Source organism: Bufo gargarizans, chromosome 2 (assembly GCF_014858855.1).
Source record: "Bufo gargarizans isolate SCDJY-AF-19 chromosome 2, ASM1485885v1, whole genome shotgun sequence".
NCBI lineage: Eukaryota > Metazoa > Chordata > Amphibia > Anura > Bufonidae > Bufo > Bufo gargarizans.
Window position 1 is genome coordinate 20,510,429 of NC_058081.1, and position 16,175 is coordinate 20,526,603.

Genomic DNA, 16,175 nt, shown 5'->3' on the forward strand with positions numbered 1-16,175 from the left:
CCCCTTTTGTTTCTTTATTACTCCCGAAAACTGCCTGAATCTCCTAGAGGGACAAACATTTGCCAAGATTCATACCTCCACAACAAAAACAAACCTTCCCATGCGGGCTGAATCTTCTATTGTCAGAGGCAATCAACCCCATGCTGGGCTCCTGCTCAGACGGGGCTGACAGCGACTGAGACCCCTGCGCACAGAATGAGACCGCTGCACTGTCCTGGGACTGAGTATGACAGGAAGGAGAGATTTCTCCTCTCTCTCTAAGACGCCTGTCAATACGAACGGCCTGAGACATAGCAGAGTCCAAGGAGAGAGGCCTCTCATAAGGCAATGCATCTTTCAATCCATCTGAAAAACCATGGCAAAATTGACTTCGGAGTGCAGCATCATTCCAACCAGTATCAGCTGCCCATCTCCGAAATTCTGAGCATGTATATCTCTGCGGATTGTTTACCCTGGCATAACAGACGTAGTCTAGACTCAGCAAAGCAACACGATCCGGATCATCATATATCTGACCCAGGGCTAAAAAAGAAATCATCCACTGAAAGGAGGGGCCGTGCCCCCACGTCAGCGAAAAAGCCCACGACTGAGCGTTACCCCTGAGCAGCGATATAATGATCCCCACCCTCCATTCCTCATCACCAGAGGAATGGGGAAGAAGGCGAAAATGGAGTTTGCAAGCCTATCTGAAACGCACAAAATTCTCACTACCCCCCGGAGAACGTATCCGGGAGCGAGATCTTAGGCTCAGAACAAACTCCATGAACGCAAGCTGAACCGGTCACTAGAAACTGAGAAAGAGTCTTACGAGATCAGCTACCTCCAATGAAAGACCTGGAAGCGTTCAGTCAAAAGTGAACCGGATCCATGCTTGAGATGGTTTTGGCGGTTTATAATGTCACGGAAGGTGTACAGGAAACAAGACAATGCAAAATGAATATATGACTCACTGGATCCAAAACTAAGGAACAAAAGGGAGACCCCTGCATCAGACCTGGCTCTCTCCCTTACTGCTCAGCCTATGCGATAATCCCAATGGTGGATGATCGCATATCCTCGTACCTCGACTATATAACACCCTGAACACCCTACAATAGTGAAGGGACACGACCACCGGCTCCCTACACTAGACACGGAGGGAGTCAGGGTCACCTGGGATCCAGCAAACAGAAAATCACTAATGAATGTACAACACTTAACTTGTAGAAGACGGGGAAATAGGATCAGCATGCACACACACTCCAGGAAGCTGTATAAACCGCACACTAATGCATTATGGGGAGGAATTTAAAGGGATGCAATCAGTCCAACTACATGACAGCTGAGAGAGGCTAACAAGATGAGGAACTGAAAACCAAAAACAAAGAAAACTCAAAGAGGAGGTTCTGACAGGCTTCTGTCAGAGCTTCTCAGCTGTCTGGTTGTGACACAATTGAAGCAAAGGAGGGCACCTACATGGTGTGCCATGGTGTGTCTTCTTGTAAAAGTGTGGCATTATATGAGAAAGTTATTAGAAGTTACTGCTGCATTAGATTTTACGCCAATTTGGGGAAATGTTTACTTGCATTAATTACATTTCTCAACTTTTTAGGGCGGGGGCTATTCTTACATTAGAGGAGATTACTCACCTAGAAGGTATTAGTAAGATTAGTTAGTTCAGATATAGACAATTATATCCTGCTTACATTCTCACAGATCAATCTTTATTATTTACAGTAGAACATAATAAATGTATAGAAATATTGACTAAGGCAAGATTAAATTAACACAAAACATACAATGCAACAACTCTCTGCAAACCAAATAAAGTACAAAAAACGTATTGTAATGCTATGCTTATAAATGAGAGATGCTTGGCAAATACATTTTGTACAAAATTATTTGAACCCGTCTGCCACACGTCAAGGTGATCTCTGTAAGACGGGAACCTAACACTAAATTCTACCTGTTATGTGCCATGACGGCTACCATTAAGTTCAGGGGGTGTAGGTTCCACATGCATGCTGTGCCCCCTTTGGTTTTTATCATTTTTAGTGCCAAAATGGCCTCCATTGAATCCAGGAAATGCAAGTACCAACATGCATGCCGAGTCCACTCCCCACTCCTTACCTCTCCTGGTGCCAAAAGGCTTCCAGTAAGTGGGGGAGAGCAGGCTAAGCTTTATACTCATGGTAATTAAAATCAGCCTATGAGTCAACAGGCTGGTCAGGAGTGCACGACTGAACTGTTTAAGTTAAAGACGTTGTCGTTGCCTCTATACTGCGTCCGCAAGCCTGTCTACCAGAGCAAATCCCTACAATTGGTGTCGGATGCGGACGCAGTATAGAGGCAACGACAACGTCTTTAACTTAAACAGTGCAGTGTTTTATTCACACATAAGGAAAGTGACAACAAAAGTAAGTTTCAAGGAAAAAACTGTCACCTTGCGTCTGGTGTTTGTTCACACCAGGCAGCAACATAAGTCCTTGGGTGAAACAGAAGTCCACGTGCTTTCATCCAAACAAGATAGCAGGCCTAAATCCCGGCCCAAACTCTCAGTCTCCAACACAGAGACTGGCAAAGCTCCACTCTCAAATGGAGGAAAATCCACACAGCTAAGACTGCTGGCTGGGTTTATATCCCTAACCAAAACCCGGCCTGGAATGTGGGGAACAGCCACCCACCCTGCACTTTGACTTCTCCCAGTAAGAGCCGGCCCGGATCGGCTTTACAGCCACACTAAATAACCAATAGTGTCAGTCAGCACTAGCTGCCGCTGACACTTAAAATTACCGGCTCTTACCTCACCGAGGCCAGGAATCTCGGTGACACATATCCTCTGTCAATGACGGCGCCTTGCGCCTTCCTGCAATATACATTGGAAAAATTGGAACAGCACTGTGAAAAAGACAAAAAGTGCAAAGAGTGCCAGCGCTGTGGATCCTACAAATTTACCAAATGGGTAGGAGAAGATTTCAACAGAACCTCCATATGGTAAAAAAAAAATTGTCCTTTATTCACCCATGCAATGATTCAGTCCTCCTACTGGGACCTTTTTCAAGCAATGATTGATTGCATGGGTGAATAAAGGACACATTTTTTTCACCTTACGGAGGTGACGTGGAAGTCTTCTTCTATCCATTTGGACTTGTATACTGATATTTATTTCCAAAATGTCTCGGACAAGACTTACATCTTACAGTTGCAGCAAGAGCCAAATGATTGTGCAGCGTGCTACAGCTGTTTGTTTAGTACGTCATTTTTTAGGCATGCTATGCTATTTATGTAGCCATTGCTTTCTTAAGTCTGCTTGGCTGTGCCAATAGCATAGACACTCTACGAGAAGTCTATAGTGGGCAGCACCGGTATAGATCACGCTTGCTACAACTGTACTCCAGCGCACTTTCTTTTAAAGGGTTTCCATCATCAGAATTTCTGTTATGTAGCTGACTGACATTAGCGATGTGTTAATGTCAGCACTACATAACAGTGTTCTTTATACTTTTGTCCCTGTGGCCGTTCTCCTGAAAAACACACTTTTAAAATATGCGAATGAGCCTCTAGGTGCTATGAGGGCGTTAATTCAGCACCTAGAGGCTCGGTCCACTTCTGTATTCGGCGCAGTAAGTGGACACGCTCCTGGTGCCGGCTTCCTCACTGCGCCAACTACGTCAAAGTGAGGAAGCCGGCACCAGGAGCGCATCCTTCACTTACTGCGCCTGCGCCAAATACAGAAGTGGACTGTGCAGGCAAGGGATTTCTTCAGCGATCCAGCTAATTCGGACGTCACTCAAGAGGAGCGGGGTGGGCACATCGCTAATGTCAGTCAGCTACATAACAGAATTTCTGATAGAAACCCTTTAAGACCCGTTAAAGAGTAATGAGGGGGAAGTCGCAGAGAGCGACGAGGAGAAAGCAAAGCTGTTAAATATTTTTTTCTCCAATGTATTCACTGAGGAAAATAAACAGTCAGATGACATGCAGAATGTTGAAATAAATTCCCCATTAAAAGTGTCCTGTCTGACCCAGGAAGAAGTACATCAGCGACTTAAAAAGATTAAAATAGACAATTCACCAGGACCGGATGGCATACACCCCCGTATCCTAAGGGAATTAAGTAATGTCATAGCCAGACCCTTATTTCTGATATTTGCAGATTCTATACTGACAGGGAATGTCCCACAGGATTGGCGCATGGCAAATGTGGTGCCAATATTCAAAAAGAGTCCAAAAACAGAGCCTGGAAACTATAGGCCGGTAAGTTTAACATCTGTTGTGGGTAAACTGTTTGAAGGTTTTCTGAGAGATGCTATGTTAGAGCATCTAAACGGAAATAAGCAAATAACGCCATATCAGCATGGCTTCGTGAGGGATCGGTCATGTCAAACAAATTTAATCAGTTTCTATGAGGAGGTAAGTTCTAGACTTGACAGCGGCGAATCAATGGATGTCGTATATCTGGACTTCTCCAAAGCATTTGACACTGTACCACATAAAAGGTTAGTATATAAAATGAGATTGCTCGGACTGGGAGAAAACGTCTGTAAGTGGGTAAGTAACTGGCTGAGGGATAGAAAACAGGGTGGTTATTAATGGTACACACTCAGATTGGGTCATTGTCACTAGTGGGGTACCTCAGGGGTCAGTATTGGGCCCTATTCTCTTCAATATACAGTCATGTGAAAAAATTAGGACACCCTTTGAAAGCATGTGGTTTTTTGTAACATTTTTAATAAAAGGTTATTTCATCTCCGTTTCAACAATACAGAGAGATTAAAGTAATCCGACTAAACAAAGAAAACTGAAGAAAAGTCTTTTCAAGATCTTCTGTAAATGTCATTCTACAAAAATGCCTATTCTAACTGAGGAAAAAGATAGGACACCCTTGCCCCTAATAGCGAGTGTTACCTCCTTTGGCTGAAATAACTGCAGTGAGACGGTTCTTGTAGCCATCTACCAGTCTTCGACATCGGTCTGAGGAAATTTTACCCCACTCCTCAATGCAGAACTTTTTCAGCTGTGAGATGTTTGAGGGGTTTCTTGCACGTACAGCCCTTTTCAAGTCACCCCACAGCATCTCAATGGGATTCAAATCTGGACTTTGACTTGGCCATTCCAGGACTCTCCATTTCTTCTTTTTCAGCCAATCTTTGGTTGATTTACTAGTATGTTTTGGGTCATTGTCATGTTGCATGGTCCAGTTCCGCTTCAGCTTTAATTTTCTAACTGATGGTCTCACATGTTCTTCAAGCACCTTCTGATACACAGTAGAATTCATCGTGGATTCTATGATGGTGAGCTGACCAGGTCCTGCTGCAGCAAAGCAGCCCCAAACCATGACACTTCCACCTCCATGCTTCACAGTTGGTATGAGGTTCTTTTCTTGGAATGCTGTGTTTGGTTTACGCCAAACATGTCCTCTGCTGTTGTGTCCAAATAATTCAATTTTGGACTCATCTGTCCAAAGAACATTATTCCAGAAGTCCTGGTCTTTGTCAACTTTATCTCTGGCAAATGTCAGTCTGGCCTCGATGTTTCTCTTGGAAAGCAAAGGTTTCCTCCTTGCACACCTCCCATGCAAGTTAAACTTGTACAGTCTCTTTCTGATTGTAGAGGCATGTACTTCTACATCAACAGTAGCCAGAGCCTGCTGTAGTTCTCGAGATGACACTTTAGGGTTTTTGGAGACCTCTTTTAGCATCTTGCGGTCTGCTCTTGGGGTGAACTTGCTGGGGCGACCAGTCCTGGGCATGTTGGCAGTTGTTTTGAAAGCCCTCCACTTGTAGACTATCTTCCGGACAGTGGAATGGCTGATTTCAAAATCTTTTGAGATCTTTTTAAATCCCTTCCCAGACTCATAGGCTGCTACAATCTTTTTTCTGAAGTCCTCTGACAGCTCTTTTGCTCTCACCATGGTGCTCACTCTCACTTCAACAGTCAGGAGCACACCAAACTAAATGTCTGAGGTTTAAATAGGGCAAGCCTCATTCAACATGCAGAGTAACGATCTACTAATTATGTGCACCTGGTGTGATATACCTGTGTGAGATCTGAGCCAATTTAAGAGGGAATACATGTGAGGGTGTCCTATCTTTTTCCTCAGTTAGAATAGGCATTTTTGTAGAATGACATTTACAGAAGATCTTGAAAAGACTTTTCTTCAGTTTTCTTTGTTTAGTTGGATTACTTTAATCTCTCTGTATTGTTGAAATGGAGATGAAATAACCTTTTATTAAAAATGTTACAAAAAACCACATGCTTTCAAAGGGTGTCCTAATTTTTTCACATGACTGTATGTATTAATGATCTTGTAGAAGGCTTGCATAGCAAAATATCAATTTTCGCAGATGACACTAAACTGTGTAAAGTAATTAACACTGAAGAGGACAGAATACTGTATATATACTAGAGAGGACAGTATACTGTATATATACTACAGAGGACAGTATACTGCTACAGATGGATCTGGATAGATTGGAGGCTTGGGCAGATAAGTGGCAGATGAGGTTTAACACTGACAAATGTAAAGTTATGCACATGGGAAGGAATAATGCAAGTCACCCGTACTTATTAAATGGTAAAACACTCGGTAACACTGACATGGAAAAGGATCTAGGAATTTTAATAAACAGCAAACTAAGCTGCAAAAAACCAGTGTCAGGCAGCTGCTGCCTAGGCCAATAAGATAATGGGTTGCATCAAAAGGGGCATAGATTCCCGTGATGAGAACATAGTCCTACCACTTTACAAATCATTAGTCAGACCACACATGGAGTACTGTGTACAGTTCTGGGCTCCAGTGAACAAAGCAGACATAGCAGAGCTGGAGAGGGTCCAGAGGAGGGCAACTAAAGTAATAACTGGAATGGGGCAACTACAGGACCCTGAAAGATTATCAAAATTAGGGTTATTCACTTTAGACAAAAGACGACTGAGAGGAGATCTAATTACTATGTATAAATATATAAGGGGTCAGTACAGAGATCTCTCCCATCATCTGTTTATCCCCAGGACGGTGACTGTGACGAGGGGACATCCTCTGCATCTGGAGGAAAGAAGGTTTGTACACAAACATAGAAGAGGATTCTTTACGGTAAGAGCAGTGAGACTATGGAACTCTCTGCCTGAGGAGGTGGTGATGGGGAGTACAATAAAGGAATTCAAGAGGGGCCTGGATGTATTTCTGGAGTGTAGTAATATTACAGGCTATAGCTACTAGAGAGGGGTCGCTGATCCAGGGAGTTATTCTGATTGCCTGATTGGAGTCGGGAAGGAATTTTTATTCCCCTAAAGTGAGGAAAATTGGCTTCTACCTCACAGGGGTTTTTTGCCTTCCTCTGGATCAACTTGCAGGATGACAGGCCGAACTGGATGGACAAATGTCTTTTTTCGGCCTTATGTACTATGTTACTATGTAAGATTAGGGAATGAAACATCAGATGAAAGTTTTCAAAAATTCGATTCGACCGATTAGTCGAAGTTTGCCAATAAATTTTATTTGTTAATAATTAATTCAGTTATACTCGTAGGTCACAGTGGCTGAGGGAATATATGGAGTAGGCTTTGCAGTGAGCCCGCTCCATATGTGGCAGTAACAGTTATGACCCCATGAGTAGTGAGGGGAGCAGCAGCAGTGATGCAAACGGCAATATACACTGCCTGTCCAAAAAAAAAAGTCGCCACCTGGATTTAACAAAGCAAATAGTTATGCGCCTCCTATTGGATAATTACTGCATGGGCGATTATCTTTCAGCTAGCAATAAGTTATTTAACCCCAACTGGTGCAATGAGTTACTTCTCATTTCTTAAACAACCATGTCGAAAGACACATCTCGTGGTCATGGAAAAGATGTTAGTCTGTTTTAGAAGGGTCAAATCATTGGCATGCATCAAGCAGAGAAAACATCTAAAGAGATTGCAGAAACTACTAAAATTGGGTTAAGAATAGGGATGAGCGAACTCGAACTGTATAGTTCGGGTTCGTACCGAATTTTGGGGTGTCCGTGACACGGACCCGGACATTTTCGTAAAAGTCCGGGTTCGGGTTCGGTGTTCGTCGCTTTCTTCGCGCTTTTGTGACGCTTTCTTGGCGCTTTTTGAAAGGCTGCAAAGCAGCCAATCAACAAGCGTCATACTACTTGCCCCAAGAGGCCATCACAGCCATGCCTACTATTGGCATGGCTGTGATTGGCCAGAGCACCATGTGACCCAGCCTCTATTTAAGCTGGAGTCACATAGCGCCGCCCGTCACTCTGCTCTGATTAGCGTAGGGAGAGGTTGCGGCTGCGACAGTAGGGCGAGATTAGGCAGATTAACTCCTCCAAAGGACTTGATTAACTGATCGATCTGCAGCTGTGGATCATTGAGCTGCTGATCCTCAATTGCTCACTGTTTTTAGGCTGCACAGACCGTTTGTCAGTCACATTTTTCTGGGGTGATCGGCGGCCATTTTGTGTCTTGTGGTGCGCCAGCACAAGCTGCGACCAAGTGCATTTAACCCTCAATGGTGTGGTTGTTTTTTGGCTAAAGCCTACATCAGGGTGAAGCTGTCACACCAAGTGCATTTAACCAGCAATAGTCTGTTTATTTTTTGGCCATATACTAAATCAGGGGCAAGCTGCGCCTGTCACCAAGTGCATTTAACCCTCAGTAGTGTGGTTTGTCAAGCTGTCACACCAAGTGCATTTAACCAGCAATAGTCTGTTCATTTTTTGGCCATATACTAAATCAGGGGCAAGCTGCGCCTGTCACCAAGTGCATTTAACCCTCAATGGTGTGGTTGTTTTTTGGCTAAAGCCTACATCAGGGTGAAGCTGTCACACCAAGTGCATTTAACCAGCAATAGTCTGTTTATTTTTTGGCCATATCCCAGTCTAATTCTGTCACTAAATCCATACCGGTCACCCAGCGCCTAAATACTAGGCCTCAAATTTATATCCAGCTAAATCTGTCGTTAGTGCTGTAGCTGGGCGAGTTATTTAGTGTCCGTTCAAGCACATTTCTTGTTCTGGGTTGAAATACAATTCCCAATTTAGCAATTTCATAATTTAGTGGTTTCTGCTATATCAGAGCTATTTGAAATCTATCCCTAAAAGGGTATATAATATTCAAGGTGCACATTGGGTCATTCAGAATAACTTCACACACACCCGCTACTGTGTATTTCCAAGTCTAATTCTGTCACTAAACCCATACCTGTCACCCAGCGCCTAAATACTAGGCCTCAAATTTATATCCTGCTAAATCTCTCGTTAACGCTGTCCTGTTGTGGCTGGGAAAGTTATTTAGTGTCCGTCAAAGCACATTTTTTGTTCTGGGTTGAAATACAATTCCCAATTTAGCAATTTAAAAATTTAGTGGTTTCTGCTGTATCAGAGCTATTTGAAATCTATCCCTAAAAGGGTATATAATATTGAAGGTGCACATTGGGTCATTCAGAATAACTTCACACACACCCGCTTCTGTGCATTTCCAAGTCTAATTCTGTCACTAAATCCATACCGGTCACCCAGCGCCTAAATACTAGGCCTCAAATTTATATCCCGCTGAATTTGAATACAATACATTGGGCCAAATAATATATTTGTTGTTGTGGTGAACCATAACAATGAGAAAAACATCTAGTAAGGGACGCGGACGTGGACATGGTCGTGGTGGTGTTAGTGGACCCTCTGGTGCTGGGAGAGGACGTGGCCGTTCTGCCACATCCACACGTCCTAGTGTACCAACTACCTCAGGTCCCAGTAGCCGCCAGAATTTACAGCGATATATGGTGGGGCCCAATGCCGTTCTAAGGATGGTAAGGCCTGAGCAGGTACAGGCATTAGTCAATTGGGTGGCCGACAGTGGATCCAGCACGTTCACATTATCTCCCACCCAGTCTTCTGCAGAAAGCGCACAGATGGCGCCTGAAAACCAACCCCATCAGTCTGTCACATCACCCCCATGCATACCAGGGAAACTGTCTCAGCCTCAAGTTATGCAGCAGTCTCTTATGCTGTTTGAAGACTCCGCTGGCAGGGTTTCCCAAGGGCATCCACCTAGCCCTTCCCCAGCGGTGGAAGACATAGAATGCACTGACGCACAACCACTTATGTTTCCTGATGATGAGGACATGGGAATACCACCTCAGCATGTCTCTGATGATGACGAAACACAGGTGCCAACTGCTGCGTCTTTCTGCAGTGTGCAGACTGAACAGGAGGTCAGGGATCAAGACTGGGTGGAAGACGATGCAGGGGACGATGAGGTCCTAGACCCCACATGGAATGAAGGTCGTGCCACTGACTTTCACAGTTCGGAGGAAGAGGCAGTGGTGAGACCGAGCCAACAGCGTAGCAAAAGAGGGAGCAGTGGGCAAAAGCAGAACACCCGCCGCCAAGAGACTCCGCCTGCTACTGACCGCCGCCATCTGGGACCGAGCACCCCAAAGGCAGCTTCAAGGAGTTCCCTGGCATGGCACTTCTTCAAACAATGTGCTGACGACAAGACCCGAGTGGTTTGCACACTGTGCCATCAGAGCCTGAAGCGAGGCATTAACGTTCTGAACCTGAGCACAACCTGCATGACCAGGCACCTGCATGCAAAGCATGAACTGCAGTGGAGTAAACACCTTAAAACCAAGGAAGTCACTCAGGCTCCCCCTGCTACCTCCTCTGCTGCTGCCGCCTCGGCCTATTCTGCTGCTGCCGCCTCGGCCTCTTCCTCCGCCTCTGGAGGAACGTTGGCACCTGCCGCCCAGCAAACAGGGGATGTACCACCAACACCACCACCACCACCTCCGTCACCAAGCGTCTCAACCATGTCACACGCCAGCGTTCAGCTCTCCATCTCACAAACATTTGATAGAAAGCGTAAATTCCCACCTAGCCACCCTCGATCCCTGGCCCTGAATGCCAGCATTTCTAAACTACTGGCCTATGAAATGCTGTCATTTAGGCTGGTGGACACAGACAGCTTCAAACAGCTCATGTCGCTTGCTGTCCCACAGTATGTTGTTCCCAGCCGGCACTACTTCTCCAAGAGAGCCGTGCCTTCCCTGCACAACCAAGTATCCGATAAAATCAAGTGTGCACTGCGCAACGCCATCTGTGGCAAGGTCCACCTAACCACAGATACGTGGACCAGTAAGCACGGCCAGGGACGCTATATCTCCCTAACTGCACACTGGGTAAATGTAGTGGCAGCTGGGCCCCAGGCGGAGAGCTGTTTGGCGCACGTCCTTCCGCCGCCAAGGATCGCAGGGCAACATTCTTTGCCTCCTGTTGCCACCTCCTCCTTCTCGGCTTCCTCCTCCTCTTCTTCCACCTGCTCATCCAGTCAGCCACACACCTTCACCACCAACTTCAGCACAGCCCGGGGTAAACGTCAGCAGGCCATTCTGAAACTCATATGTTTGGGGGACAGGCCCCACACCGCACAGGAGTTGTGGCGGGGTATAGAACAACAGACCGACGAGTGGTTGCTGCCGGTGAGCCTCAAGCCCGGCCTGGTGGTGTGTGATAATGGGCGAAATCTCGTTGCAGCTCTGGGACTAGCCAATTTGACGCACATCCCTTGCTTGGCGCATGTGCTGAATTTGGTGGTGCAGAAGTTCATTCACAACTACCCCGACATGTCAGAGCTGCTGCATAAAGTGCGGGCCGTCTGTTCGCGCTTCCGGTGTTCACTTCCTGCTGCTGCTCGCCTGTCTGCGCTACAGCGTAACTTCGGCCTTCCCGCTCACCGCCTCATATGCGACGTGCCCACCAGGTGGAACTCCACCTTGCACATGCTGGACAGACTGTGCGAGCAGCAGCAGGCCATAGTGGAGTTTCAGCTGCAGCACGCACGGGTCAGTCGCACTACAGAACAGCACCACTTCACCACCAATGACTGGGCCTCCATGCGAGACCTGTGTGCCCTGTTGCGCTGTTTCGAGTACTCCACCAACATGGCCAGTGGCGATGACACCGTTATCAGCGTTACAATACCACTTCTATGTCTCCTTGAGAAAACACTTAGGGCGATGATGGAAGAGGAGGTGGCCCAGGAGGAGGAGGAGGAGGAGGAGGAAGAGGGGTCATTTTTAGCACTTTCAGGCCAGTCTCTTCGAAGTGACTCAGAGGGAGGTTTTTGGCAACAGCAGAGGCCAGGTACAAATGTGGCCAGCCAGGGCCCACTACTGGAGGACGAGGAGGACGAGGATGAGGAGGAGGTGGAGGAGGATGAGGATGAAGCATGGTCACAGCGGGGTGGCACCCAACGCAGCTCGGGTCCATCACTGGTGCGTGGCTGGGGGGAAAGGCAGGACGATGACGATACGCCTCCCACAGAGGACAGCTTGTCCTTATCCCTGGGCAGCCTGGCACACATGAGCGACTACATGCTGCAGTGCCTGCGCAACGACAGCAGAGTTGCCCACATTTTAACCTGTGCGGACTACTGGGTTGCCACCCTGCTGGATCCACGCTACAAAGACAATGTGCCCACCTTACTTCCTGCACTGGAGCGTGATAGGAAGATGCGCGAGTACAAGCGCACGTTGGTAGACGCGCTACTGAGAGCATTCCCAAATGTCACAGGGGAACAAGTGGAAGCCCAAGGCCAAGGCAGAGAAGGAGCAAGAGGTCGCCAAGGCAGCTGTGTCACGGCCAGCTCCTCTGAGGGCAGGGTTAGCATGGCAGAGATGTGGAAAACTTTTGTCAACACGCCACAGCTAACTGCACCACCACCTGATACGCAACGTGTTAGCAGGAGGCAACATTTCACTAACATGGTGGAACAGTACGTGTGCACACCCCTCCACGTACTGACTGATGGTTCGGCCCCATTCAACTTCTGGGTCTCTAAATTGTCCACGTGGCCAGAGCTAGCCTTTTATGCCTTGGAGGTGCTGGCCTGCCCGGCAGCCAGCGTTTTGTCTGAACGTGTATTCAGCACGGCAGGGGGCGTCATTACAGACAAACGCAGCCGCCTGTCTACAGCCAATGTGGACAAGCTGACGTTCATAAAAATGAACCAGGCATGGATCCCACAGGACCTGTCCGTCCCTTGTCCAGATTAGACATTAACTACCTCCCCATAACCATATATTATTGGACTCCAGGGCACTTCCTCATTCAATCCTATTTTATTTTCATTTTACCATTATATTGCGAGGCTACCCAAAGTTGAATGAACCTCTCCTCTGCCTGTGTGCTAGGCCTAAATATATGCCAATGGACTGTTGCAGTGGTGGCTGACATGAAGCCTGATTCTCTGCTATGACATGCAGACTAATTCTCTGCTGACATGAAGCCAGATTGTCTGTTACGGGACCTCTCTCCTCTGCCTGGGTGCTGGGCCTAAATTTATGACAATGGACTGTTGCAGTGGTGGCTGACGTGAAGCCTGATTCTCTGCTATGACATGCAGACTGATTCTCTGCTGACATGAAGCCAGATTGTCTGTTACGGGACCTCTCTGCTCTGCCTGTGTGCTAGGCCTAAATATATGCCAATGGACTGTTGCAGTGGTGGCTGACGTGAAGCCTCATTCTCTGCTATGACATGCAGACTGATTCTCTGCTGACATGAAGACAGATTCTCTGTTACGGGACCTCCCTCCTCTGCCTGGGTGCTGGGCCTAAATATATGCCAATGGACTGTTGCAGTGGTGGCTGACATGAAGCCTGATTCTCTGCTATGACATGCAGACTAATTCTCTGCTGACATGAAGCCAGATTGTCTGTTACGGGACCTCTCTCCTCTGCCTGGGTGCTGGGCCTAAATTTATGACAATGGACTGTTGCAGTGGTGGCTGACGTGAAGCCTGATTCTCTGCTATGACATGCAGACTGATTCTCTGCTGACATGAAGCCAGATTGTCTGTTACGGGACCTCTCTGCTCTGCCTGTGTGCTAGGCCTAAATATATGCCAATGGACTGTTGCAGTGGTGGCTGACGTGAAGCCTCATTCTCTGCTATGACATGCAGACTGATTCTCTGCTGACATGAAGCCAGATTGTCTGTTACGGGACCTCTCTGCTCTGCCTGTGTGCTAGGCCTAAATATATGCCAATGGACTGTTGCAGTGGTGGCTGACGTGAAGCCTGATTCTCTGCTATGACATGCAGACTGATTCTCTGCTGACATGAAGCCAGATCGTCTGTTACGGGACCTCTCTGCTCTGCCTGTGTGCTAGGCCTAAATATATGCCAATGGACTGTTGCAGTGGTGGGTGACGTGAAGCCTCATTCTCTGCTATGACATGCAGACTGATTCTCTGCTGTCATGAAGCCAGATTGTCTGTTACGGGACCTCTCTGCTCTGCCTGTGTGCTAGGCCTAAATATATGCCAATGGACTGTTGCAGTGGTGGCTGACGTGAAGCCTCATTCTCTGCTATGACATGCAGACTGATTCTCTGCTGTCATGAAGCCAGATTGTCTGTTACGGGACCTCTCTGCTCTGCCTGTGTGCTAGGCCTAAATATATGCCAATGGACTGTTGCAGTGGTGGCTGACGTGAAGCCTCATTCTCTGCTATGACATGCAGACTGATTCTCTGCTGTCATGAAGCCAGATTGTCTGTTACGGGACCTCTCTGCTCTGCCTGTGTGCTAGGCCTAAATATATGCCAATGGACTGTTGCAGTGGTGGCTGACGTGAAGCCTCATTCTCTGCTATGACATGCAGACTGATTCTCTGCTGTCATGAAGCCAGATTGTCTGTTACGGGACCTCTCTGCTCTGCCTGTGTGCTAGGCCTAAATATATGCCAATGGACTGTTGCAGTGGTGGGTGACGTGAAGCCTCATTCTCTGCTATGACATGCAGACTGATTCTCTGCTGACATGAAGCCAGATTCTCTGTTACTGGACCTCTCTCCTCTGCCTGTGTGTGTGCTGGGCCTAAATATATGCCAATGGACTGTTGCAGTGGTGGCTGACGTGAAGCCTCATTCTCTGCTATGACATGCAGACTGATTCTCTGCTGACATGAAGCCAGATTGTCTGTTACGGGACCTCTCTGCTCTGCCTGTGTGCTAGGCCTAAATATATGCCAATGGACTGTTGCAGTGGTGGGTGACGTGAAGCCTCATTCTCTGCTATGACATGCAGACTGATTCTCTGCTGTCATGAAGCCAGATTGTCTGTTACGGGACCTCTCTGCTCTGCCTGTGTGCTAGGCCTAAATATATGCCAATGGACTGTTGCAGTGGTGGCTGACGTGAAGCCTCATTCTCTGCTATGACATGCAGACTGATTCTCTGCTGTCATGAAGCCAGATTGTCTGTTACGGGACCTCTCTGCTCTGCCTGTGTGCTAGGCCTAAATATATGCCAATGGACTGTTGCAGTGGTGGGTGACGTGAAGCCTCATTCTCTGCTATGACATGCAGACTGATTCTCTGCTGACATGAAGCCAGATTCTCTGTTACTGGACCTCTCTCCTCTGCCTGTGTGTGTGCTGGGCCTAAATATATGCCAATGGACTGTTGCAGTGGTGGCTGACGTGAAGCCTCATTCTCTGCTATGACATGCAGACTGATTCTCTGCTGACATGAAGCCAGATTGTCTGTTACGGGACCTCTCTGCTCTGCCTGTGTGCTAGGCCTAAATATATGCCAATGGACTGTTGCAGTGGTGGGTGACGTGAAGCCTCATTCTCTGCTATGACATGCAGACTGATTCTCTGCTGACATGAAGCCAGATCGTCTGTTACGGGACCTCTCTGCTCTGCCTGTGTGCTAGGCCTAAATATATGCCAATGGACTGTTGCAGTGGTGGGTGACGTGAAGCCTGATTCTCTGCTATGACATGCAGACTGATTCTCTGCTGACATGAAGCCAGATTGTCTGTTACGGGACCTCTCTGCTCTGCCTGTGTGCTAGGCCTAAATATATGCCAATGGACTGTTGCAGTGGTGGGTGACGTGAAGCCTCATTCTCTGCTATGACATGCAGACTGATTCTCTGCTGACATGAAGCCAGATTCTCTGTTACTGGACCTCTCTCCTCTGCCTGTGTGTGTGCTGGGCCTAAATATATGCCAATGGACTGTTGCAGTGGTGGCTGACGTGAAGCCTCATTCTCTGCTATGACATGCAGACTGATTCTCTGCTGACATGAAGCCAGATTGTCTGTTACGGGACCTCTCTCCTCTGCCTGGGTGCTGGGTAGTGTTGAGAGCGAATATTCGAAAAGCAAATTTTTTTCGCGAATATCGCAACTTCGCGA